Source organism: Mixophyes fleayi, chromosome 1 (genome assembly GCF_038048845.1).
Source record: "Mixophyes fleayi isolate aMixFle1 chromosome 1, aMixFle1.hap1, whole genome shotgun sequence".
Lineage (NCBI taxonomy): Eukaryota > Metazoa > Chordata > Amphibia > Anura > Limnodynastidae > Mixophyes > Mixophyes fleayi.
The window spans coordinates 125,527,278-125,538,918 of NC_134402.1; positions in this window are offsets into that span (position 1 = coordinate 125,527,278).

Here is an 11,641-nt window from a genome sequence, read left to right on the forward strand (position 1 = left end):
ACAAATGCAGTGTCTAATTCCATGTATTTATAGTAGAGGGTGCTTAAAGCACATTGTTTCCCTCAATCTTAAAACCCCCTGCGGGGAGGGGGGAGCTTGAGCTTTAAATTATTGGGGCAGTGCTGGAAAGGCAGGGGGTTGGTTCCTGTCTGGGGGCAGGCTGAAAGCGAGTGATGGGGGGGTAGGATATGGGAGACTGCTCAGCCGCGCGTCCCTCTCACCCACGGCTGCGGCAGAGAAACTGGCCTCTAAAGGGTGGCAGGGCTGGGGCCACACCGCAAGATGATTGACTCGGGCCAAAGTCAACGACGCATGGAGCGGGCAGGAAAAGTGTGGTGGGACGGATAGACATGGCTAATGGAAGGGATCAGGAATGCAAGTGATGGGGAATGGATGGAGATGGAAGGTGGTGGAACATGTGAAGGTGCAATGGGGGGAAATGAGTGGATTGAGCTAGGCGGGGAGAATGGCGAATAGGGTAATGTCGAAAGGGGGCATAAGGACAGAAGGCGAAATGAGAGAGACGAGAGTAAGCAGGAAGCTGGGAAAGAGAAAGGCTGTAGGAAAAAAAAAGGAGAGAGGTAAGAATAAAATAAGATACCTAGCAAGGGGTAAGAAATAGAGGTTAGATGGGGGGTTGCTTAATGAGGCAGGGGCAGGAGAAATATGGGTGAATCAAAGAGCACTAGCGCAAGGAAACAGCAGATGAAATACAAGCTGTGTAATGAGATACTGTCACACGCCGGTCCCATAGATAAGTGCCGGCGTTGTTACCTCTTTCCTGGAAGCGATGATCCAGGCTACTACTTCGTGACAAGGCTCCTATGTAGTTGGTTCTGTGCATGTGCTGCCTGTTGCCCTTATTTGTTACCTCCTACCGGTTCCCATTGGTGCATAGGATTATGGAGCGCTATTTAAACCTTCCATGGTCCCTCTGTTGATTGCCTGTTCTTTGAGCTACATCCTCTTCCTATGGGATTAGGCTCCTGTTGGTTTATCCCCTCCATTGTGCCTTGCTTTGTTTGTTTGGATCGGCCAGCTCTACTTCGCTACTACTTCCACGCTGGGACCGCCGCTGTAACAAGCAAACACACCTGTTTCCAGAATCACTATTCACTGATCAGCCGGTTAAACTCCACTACTACTTTCACGCTGGGACTGCCGTTGTAACAAGCAAACTCACCTGTGCCCAGAATCGCTATTCACCGATCAGCCAGCTCAATCCCACTACTGTTTCCACGCTGGGCCTGCCGCTGTAACAAGCAAACTCACCTGCTGCTAGAATCGCTATCCACGGATCAGCCAGCTCCACTTCATCGCTGCCTCTACGCTGGGACTGCCGTTGTACAAGTAACTCACTTGTTATTGAAATCACCATTTACGGATCAGCTAAGTTCTCTTTCCTTATTATGTGCATATTGAACTGTCGCTGTAACCAGTAACTCCCCTGTAGTTACAATTATCATGTATGCATCAGCTAAAGTTCTATTCCACGTCTGCCCTGTTTGAACTTCAGCTGTATCAGTGATTTTGCTGCTATTATCCTGAGTTACCAATTGCAAGCCAGCTAGTTTCATCTATCATCCTCATTGACTATTTGAGCTGCTGATGTATCATGATTCTTCTGCCGTTACTCTGAGTTACTAATTGCAAGTCAGCTAGTTCTATCATCTTCATTGACTATTTGAGCTGCTACTGTATCATGATTCTCCTGCCGTCACTCTGAGTTACAAATTGCAAGCTAGCTAGTCTTATCATCTTTATTGACTATTTGAACTGTTGCTGTATCAGTGATTCTCTTGTTGTGACCCGGAGTTACTAAATTGCAAACCAGCTAGTTCTATTATCTCCATTGAACTATTTGAACTGTTGCTGTATCAATGATGCTTCTGTTGTTACCATGGGTTACCAAATATAAACCAGTTATTTCTAAACCATTCTCATTGAATATTTGAACTGTTGCTGTACCAGTGCCGATACCTTGAATTATCAAAACCTGTAGTTTCAAGCTCCACCACTTCTCTGTCACTCATTTGGGAGACAGCTAACTGCGGGATAGGGGCAGCAAAACCCATACCTCCTTGCCGGGGTCACTGGTGAAAACCCTCTAACCGTTAGACTCCGCGCTCCTGAATGATTACCATTCATTGACAGAGAACATGGATCCACTAAATATTCTACAGATTCGTGACAGATACTAAGCCTGATCTCCTGGGTCTGTCCCTTATTCGATGCAGGAAACAAAAAGACCCAGCATCCACTGGGGGCAAAATATATATGGAAGATTGGTACACTCCCTGTGGATCTTTTTGGCTGGGTATGCAGGAGACTTGACATCGAATGGGTAGGTGCATGACATTCACACAAATACATTATATTATTGGTGTCTGGCTTATGGCCTCATTTGTCGTCCTATTAGTTTTCCTTATGGCAAATTTCAGGCTTTATATTTTATATGTGGCACAGGCCACACACAAAAATTATTTTTGGGTGTGGCCTGTGGAGCATGACGCTTCATTGAACTTTAATTTGATTGCGGGGTCTCTATTTTATACTCTCATAAAATCATGGCTTTGTATTATATACTGTTTTGATTATCATGTTGTTAAAATTCTATGTGTTATATAACAACTATTCATTTTAACTCCACATAGTTATTTTATCCTAGGATTTACACTTATGCCAGTACCAGTATTATTTTTTTAACAGTTTATATTTAGTTTTATGCCGATATTTGTATGTATGCGGGTTTGTGTGTATGTATGTGTACAAAATAGAGGGCAATTTAATGAACATGCTGTACAAATCTATAATTCTATACATGACATGTAGCAAGTGAGACTCTGCTGAAGACATATGAAAGGGAGCTACAACTAAACCAGACACAGACCTGTAATTGAAATGGAACCTTCATATTGCATTAGCGCAGGTGGAATATTGCTTGACAGTGTATCCAGCCAAACAGCAGGTTATCTTCAAAGGAGTAACTTCCTGTCTGAAAAGTAACTGCCTCTGATACACACATTCAATTTCAAACATGTAAATAGTGCATTAACACAGAAATGCACATACTATACTGACACAAGTGTACATACAGTGCATTAACAGTAAACACAGACACATGACATTTAAAAACTTACTCATATGATGTCCAGTTTACATCATCCTTTCCTGCATTTATGCTCTGTTTGCTATGCCCCCACCAAAGCAGTAACCTTACCCATCAATCACAGGTGCTACAACAACCACACCTATGTTGTTAATCCCCACACCTCCTCTTGTGGCTGCCAATGGGATAAGTATAAGAGAGAGCTTGGAGTTGCATTAGTGCAAGGGGAGCTTATCCTTACACACACCACTAAATCCTACACATTAGACTAGGTATTTCTGCTGTCACTATTAATAGACCTGAACACTCTACTAAATGCCAAAATATTTACAGTGCCCTTCACCCAACTCTAAAACATCTACATGCACCACTAAACCATGCAAAAAAGACTGTATTGCTCACTTCTAGTACTAATCAGCTAAACATTACATTACATCCCTCTCTTGTTTACTATACCAAACAGTGCTTTCAATCCACAAACCTTAATATTAAACTTCTATGTGAAGCAGATCAGTCAGTAAAAAGAAACCATTTTTTATTGAGTGGAAAATATTTAACAGTCAGGAGCATAGCCAGATTAAGGGGGGGGGGGGGGGGGGTGGGGGCACAGGGGGCACGCGCCCCGGGCTCCCCTCTCTCCGAGGGCCCCCCGCCACCTGCATTAACTAGCCAACTGTCAGTTGCTATCTGACAGCAACTGACAGCATCCGCTCCGGGCCCCCCTTACTCCGCGGACCCCCCCGTCGCCCGTATGATCTAACCTGTCTGTGGCTGTCTGACAGCACTGCCCGTGATTTTTATTTTTTATTTTTTTGCGGCGGGAGGAGGGGGGGGGGGGGTTGCGGGTGGTGTCGGGGCTGCTCCTCTTTGTTGGTGGGGGGAGCAGGGTAGCAAAAAAAAAAAAATAGAGAATTACTCACCTGTTCGCGGCGCCGGCGTCCTTCCTCTCTGCTCTGTTAATACTGAATGACAGGCGTGACGTCATCAAGTCACGCCTGTCATTCAGTGATGAGCAGCGCAGAGAGGAAGCAAGAAGAGAGAAGACAGAAGAAAAGAAAGAAACTAATAAAAAGAGGTAAGTAAAAAAAAGGGAATAAAGCAGAAAGGCACACTATGAAGAAAAAGGAAAAAAGAGAGGCACAGTAAGGGAAAAGGGGGGGAGAGAGGCACAGTAAGGAAAATGGGAAGGAGAGAGGCACAGTAAGGAAAATGGGAAGGAGAGAGGCACAGTAAGGAAAATGGGAAGGAGAGAGGCACAGTAAGGAAAAAGGGGAGGAGAGAGGCACAGTAAGGGAAAAGGGGAGGAGAGAGGCACAGTAAGGGAAAAGGGGGGGGGAGAGAGGCACAGTAAGGGAAAAGGGGGGGAGAGGCACAGTAAGGAAAATGGGAAGGAGAGAGGCACAGTAAGGGAAAAGGGGGGGAGAGATGCACAGTATGAGAAAAAAGGGTGAGAGGCACAGCATGAGATAAAAGGGGGGAGGGAGGCACAGATTGAGGAAAAAGGGGGGGAGAGGCACAGATTGAGGAAAAAGGGGGGGAGAGAGGCACAGTATGAAGGAAAAAGGGGGGGAGAGAGGTACATTATCAGGAAAAAGGGGGGGAGAGAGGCACAATAGTGGGGACTATTAATTTAAGATGGGGTGGTTTGGGCGCTACTGAATGTGGGGGTGAGTTTGGGGAGAATGAGGTCTCTTTATTAAATGTGCCTATGCATTATTTAATGGCAGTGACGGGTTCAGGAAATGGGTATATTTCTGAAATGTAAATACTATTATTTTATTGCTGGGGCTGTTTGTAGGGAGGGAAATAGGTTTATTTATTAAATGTGAATACTATTATTTTAATGTTGGGGCTGGAGGAAGGCCTAATTGTTAATCGTGGGTAGTATTGATTTAACGCCGGGGCTGTCTGTAATTTTCTAAATGTACCCATTTTTTCCCAAATAGGGACCCCAACATTCCAGGATCCAGACAAGCCACAACTAAAGAAACCTGCAGCACAGGTGGTGAAAGCGAGAAGAACAGGTAGGAGAGAGCAGCAGAGTCTGTGAAATGTTGTGATTCTAGTGGGACAATCCTAATTTTTGGTGACCGTTCAATGGTGTACACAACAATGCAGGTTTGTTTTGTCTGTATGCATAGCCACACCCCCAATTGCATCAACACACCCATTAACAATTTTGAATAAAAATTTAATAAAATTGTAGTACACACATATATATATATATATATATATATATATATATATAAAATCAAAATTGGCGTTATCATGTTATCAATGTCTATTTTTTATGTTAGTTTTAATGTGCGGTATCATTGCTAGTTTTAGCGTGCGGTTTCATTGTTAGTTTTAGTGTACATTATCAATGGCATTTTTAATGTGCGATATCAATGATAGTTTTAAGGTGTGGTGTCAATACCCATTTTAATGTGGTGTCTTGATGATTGTTTTAATGTACAGTATTTTAGTTTGTGGAAGCAATGATTTTTCTTATGCAGACAACCTAGGCGAGCCCTCTGGGAGAGCGGTAAATGTCATACTGTGGGCTGTAGGTGATGTAATGCAGGATGTGTCACTATGCCCTTAATTTTAGATCTTAGGGGCCCCCCTGTCTTAAGTACCCCGGGCCCCCCAAAGCCTTAATCCAGCTCTGGTCAGGAGCAAGATCTAAAACCTGACCAAGACTTTCAATATTTCACAAACTATTACTGCTTACGTTCTAAATGTCATGGCAACAATTTGCAGTCAGTTGCAGAGACAGATGTATCAGCATACAGGTTTCAGGGCTGCTGATAGGAAAAATGAGTTTAGCTGCTGAATTTAGTGTAGAAGAAATTATTACAGCTATTTCATAATAAGTGGTTTAGTGAACTTGTCATTGGTTGGGTGAGCTTAGATAATAAGCTCTAGATTACATCAATACTAGAGATGTTCACTGACCCTCGTATTTTGATTTTGGTTTTGGATCTAGATTAAGTTCGTATTTTGGTTTTGGTTTTGGCAAAACCGCCCTTGTGTGTTCTGGTTTTGGATCTGTATTTTTTAGAAAAATTGCTAAAATATGCTAAAATCACATAATTTTACTCTTTGTTTGTTCCTACGTTATTATTAACCTCGATAAACCTCGATAAAACTATTTTCCAGTCATTTCCAGATTGCACCTAAATCAACCATTTATCGGATCATCAAGAACTTTAAGGAGAGAGGTTCAATAGTTGTGAAGAAGGCTTCAGGGTGCCCAAGAACATTCAGCAAGTGCCAGGACCGTCTCCTAAAGTTGATTCAGCTGCAGGATAGGGGCACCACCAGTGCAGAGCTTGCTCAGGAATGGCAACAGGCAGGTGTGAATGCATCTGCACACACAGTGAGGCAAAGACTTTTCAAGGATGGCCTGGTTAAGAAGGCCAGCAAAGAAGCCACTTCTTTGCTGGCCACTTCTGTAGGCATATTCAGTCCCTCTTCGCCCCCTGCAGACATTTTCAGCCCCTCTTCCCCCCTGCAGACATTTTCAGCCCCTCTTCCCCACCCCCCTGCAGACATTTTCAGCCCCTCTTCCCCCCCGCAGACATTTTCATCCCCTCTTCTCCCCGCATACATTTTCAGCCCCTCTTCCCCCCCAATGCACACATTTTCAGCCCCTCGTCCCCCCTTGCAAACATTTTCAGCCCCTTTTCCCCCCCGTGCAGACGTTTTCAGTCCCTCTTACCCCCCCCTGCGCACATTTTTGGGTCCTGTCCCCCCCTACGCATATTTTCGGGTCCTGTGTCCCCCCCCTGCGCACATTTTCGGGTCTTGTCCTCCCCTGCACACATTTTCGGGTCTTGTCCTCCCCTGCACACATTTTCGGGTCCTGTCCCCCCCTGCGCACATTTTCGGGTCCTGTCCCCCCCCCCCCCCCGGCACATTTTTGGGTCCTGTCCCCCTCCCCGGCACATTTTCGGGTCCTGTGTCCTCTGCCCCCCCGGCACATTTTCGGGTCCTGTGTCCCCCCCCCCCGGCACATTTTCGGGTCCTGTCCTGTCCTCTCCCCCGGAGCACCATTTTCCCTGTGAAAATAAAGAAATACACTTACCTTAGCAGCCTCCGGGAATCCACTGTGTGCCCTCTACAGCCAGTCCTACGCGGCCGCGCGAAGTGACGTCTAGACGTCACGAGCGGCCGCGTAGGACTGGCTGTAGAGGGTGCACAGTGGATTCCCGGAGGCTGCTAAGGTAAGTATATATTTTATGAAAGCGCTGGAGCGTGTGATTTCATGGTGGCTCAAAAAAAATTATTTAATTTAATTTAAACGGGGATCGCAGGGAGCTGGACCAGCCCACACTGCCATCGGCCCTTCTGGTATTTGCCAAAAGTGCCAGATGGCAAGTCCGGCCCTGCCTCAGTCCATCTGAGGTCTGCAGCTCATCGCTTCACAGCATTATCGTTCAGCTTATTCTGCTTTTAAGTAGGGGTGTGCACCGGCCACTTTTCGTGTTTTGGGTTCTGATTAGCTTGAGGTTTTGGGTTCTAATTGGTTTTGCCAAAACACCCCACTAAAGGTTTTGGTTCTGATTTTGGATTTTGGGTTCTGCTTTTTCTTTAAAAAAGCAAAAAAAGTGTTAAAATCCATATTTTTGTTTTTTTTTCACTCCTACACTATTATTAACCTCAATAACATTCATTTCCAATCATTTCCAGTCTATTCTGAACACCTCACAATATTGTTTTTAGTCCAATAGGTTGCACAGAGGTAGCTGGATTTCTAAGCTAAGCGACACAAGTGGGTGGCACAAACACGTGGCCCATCTAGGAGTGGCACTGCAGTGGCAGACAGGTTGGCAGTTTGAAAAGCTAGGCCTCAAAGAACACATAATGGCAAAAAAAGAGGTGCAAGATGGAATAGTCCTTGGGCCCTCCCACCCACCCTTATGTTGTTGAAATAGGACATGCACACTTTAACAAACCAATCATTTCAGCGACAGGGCCTACCAAACTACTGTGGCTGAAATGATTGGTTTGTTTGGGCCCCCACACAAAAAAAGCTATTCATCTCTCCCTGTACAAACTAAACTGGCTCTACTGAGGCAAGATGTCGTCCTCATCCTCATCCTCAGATTCCTCGCCCCCTTCAGTGTGTACTTCCTCATCCTCACACATTATCAATTCGTCCCCGCTGGACTCCACAATCACCGGTCCCTCTGTAGTCTCTGGAGGCCAGTGCTGGTCTTGATTGAAGAATTGATAATTCATTTTTATGAACATCACCTTGTCAACGTTTTGCGGAAGCAACCTCCTTCGCCGCTCACTGACCAGGTTCCCCGCTGCACTAAAAACTCTTTCGGAGTACACACTGGAGGGGGGACAATTTAGGTAAAATAAAGCCAGTTTATACAGGGGCTTCCAAACTGCCTTTTTTTCCTGCCAGTAAGAATAAGGACTGTCTGACATGTCTACTTGGATGGTGTCAGCGAAGTAATCCTCCACCATTTTTTTTAATGGTGACAGCATCCAATGCAGCGACAGTAGACATGTCTGCAATGGTTGGCAGGTCCTTCAGTCCGGACCAGATATTCTCAGCATCCCCTCGTTTATGAAATCTCAGCTGTTTCCTCGCAGCCACAGGTGTGGAAGAAAATGAAGGAGGAGCTGTTGGCATGTCACGGTCCTCTTCAGAGGACAATCTCTTTGCACCGCTGTAGACTTGTGTCCGCCGGAAACAGAGACACAACATATGCTTTAAACCGAGGACCGAGCATGATCGCCAGAATGTATTCCTCTGACTTTAAAAGAGTGACCACCCTCGGATCCTGGCAAAGCGTACGAAGGGCTTCTTCCACAAGAGCTACATGCTTTGTGGAATCGCAATGCTTTAACAGCTCCTCCCTCACTTTCTCCAGCTGCTTCTGCAACAGCCTGATCAGGAGAATCACCTGACTCAAGCTGGCAGTGTCGGAACTGATTTCTCGTGTGGCAAGTTGAAACGGCTGGAGAACCCTGCACAACACGGAAATCAGTCTCCACTGCGCTTGACTCAGGCGCATCCCCACTCCTTTGCCTATGTCGTAGGTGGCTGTGTAGGCTTGAATGGCCTTTTGCTGCTCCTCCATCCTCTGCAGAATATAGAGAGTGGAGTTCCAGCACGTCACAACCTCTTGTTTGAGGTGATGGCAGGGCAGGTTCAGGCTTTTTTGATGTTGCTCGAGTTTGCGATAGGCAGTGGCAGAATGCCGAAAGTGTCCAGCAATTTTGCAGGGCCACCTCAAGCATATCCTGCACACCCCTGTCACTCTTCAGGTAATGCTGCACAACCAAATTTATTGTGTGGTCAAAACATGGCACGTGCTGGAAATTACCCATATGTAATGCCCGCACAATGTTACTGGCGTTTTCCGACACCACAAATCCCCAGGAGAGTGTAAGTGGGGTAAGCCACTGCGAGATTATTTCCCTCGGTTTCTCTAAGAAGTTGTCAGCGTTGTGCCTCTTATTAAAACCGGTGAAACACAACGTTGCCTGCCTTGGAACTAGCAGGCGTTTTGGAGATGCTGCTACTGATGCTGCTGCTGTTGCTGCGGAAGGCGATGCATCTACCCAGTGGTCTGTCACAGTCATATAGTCCTTAGTTTACCCTAAACCACTTGTCCACATGTCCGTGGTTAAGTGGACAGTGGGTACAACCGCATTTTTCAGAGCACTGAGGACACTTTTTCGTACTTCTCTGTACATCCCGGGTATCGCCTGCCTAGTGAAGTGGAATCTCGACGGGATTTGGTACCGGGGACACAATACCTCCATCAACCGTCTAAATCCCACTCCACTGATGGCGGACACCAGACGCACGTCTAACACCAACATAGCTGTTACGGCCGCAGTTATCCGCTTTGCCATAGGATGACTACTGTCGTACTTCATGCTCATGGCAAACGCCTGTTGTACGGTCAACTGTTTAGTGAAAGACGTAGCGTTCTTACGACTTCCCCTCTGGGAAGATGACCGACTAACAGCAGCAGCGGCAGTAGTAGGCGTAGCGCTGCAGGATCCTCCGGAAAAATCCCGGATTGAAGAGGACTCCATCATGCCGGTGACATCGCCTGCAGGACTATCTACAATCGAGATCGAGGAGGAAATTGACGAGGAGGGTGTTGCTGGTGTGCATACAACAGGACCAAGGGATTTAGGTGTCCCTGGACTGCTGGCGGTCCTAGCCCCAGGTCCTGAACTAAACACTGAATTATGAAGGTTCTTCAGGTGACGTATAAGGGAGGATGTCCCTAGGTGGCCAAGATCCTTACCCCTGCTTATTTGAGTTTTACATAAGGTACATATGGCCATACATTTGTTGTCCGGATTGGGATAGAAATATATCCAGACCGAAGAGGTTGATTTTTTGGTCTTCTGCCCAGGCATGACGATGGGCTTTTTCATCCCATGGACAACAACTGTTTTCCTCCCTGGTGCCTCATTTAAGATAACCACATCAGCATCCTCCTCGTCAAGTTCCTCCTCAGCGCCAGCTACATCAATATCTCCTCCCGGTGTACAACATTCACACCTTCATTAGCCAAATCTGTAACTGGACTGTGGGTGATCTTTCCAGCATATGCAGAGGGCGTGCTGCAAATGGTGGAAGAAGCCACCTCTTCCCGTACAGTCATGGGAAGGTCAGGCTTCGCAACCACCAACACCCTTGGACTCACCTTGGGGATTTGTGATGACACCTCTTTAGAAGGCAGAGTTGTTTGCTGTGTTGTTGATGACAGCTTAACTCTCTTAAATTTTTTAGAGGGGGGGGAGGAGGGCTTAGATCCTTGGGTGAAGCTGAACCACTAGTCATGAACATGGGCCAGGGCCTAAGCCGTTCCTTGCCACTCCGTGTCGTAAATGGCATATTGGCAAGTTTACGTTTCTCCTCAGATGATTTTAATTTTCTTTTTTTGCTAATTTTAGTGAACTTTGGCTTTTTGTATTTTACATGCCCTCTACTAGGAGATTGGGCATCGGCCTTGGCAGACGACGTTGATGGCATTTCATTGTCTATGTCATGACTAGTGGCAGCAGCTTCAGCATTAGGAGGAAGTGGTTCTTGATCTTTCCCTACTTTATCCTCCAAATTGTTGCACTCCATTATATGCAGCACAAGAGAGCGTATCCCTAAACCACACACACCCGGCAAAGGCTTTAAAAATTATATGCGGCACAGGACAGTACCACTGGACTGGAGTTATACAGCAGTACAAATTCCTTTATACTGCAGGAATAGTGAACGTAGTTAAATATTGCAGTACTAATATTTCTGGACTGCAGGAACAGTGAACGTAGTTTAATATTGAAGTAATAATATTTCTGGACTGCAGGAACAGTGATCGTAGTTTAATATTGCAGTAATAATATTTCTGGACTGCAGGAACAGTGATCGTAGTTTAATATTGCAGTAATAATATTTCTGGACTGCAGGAACAGTGAACGTAGTTTAATATTGCAGTAATAATATTTCTGGACTGCAGGAACAGTGAACGTAGTTTAATATTGAAGTAATTATATTTCTGGACTGCA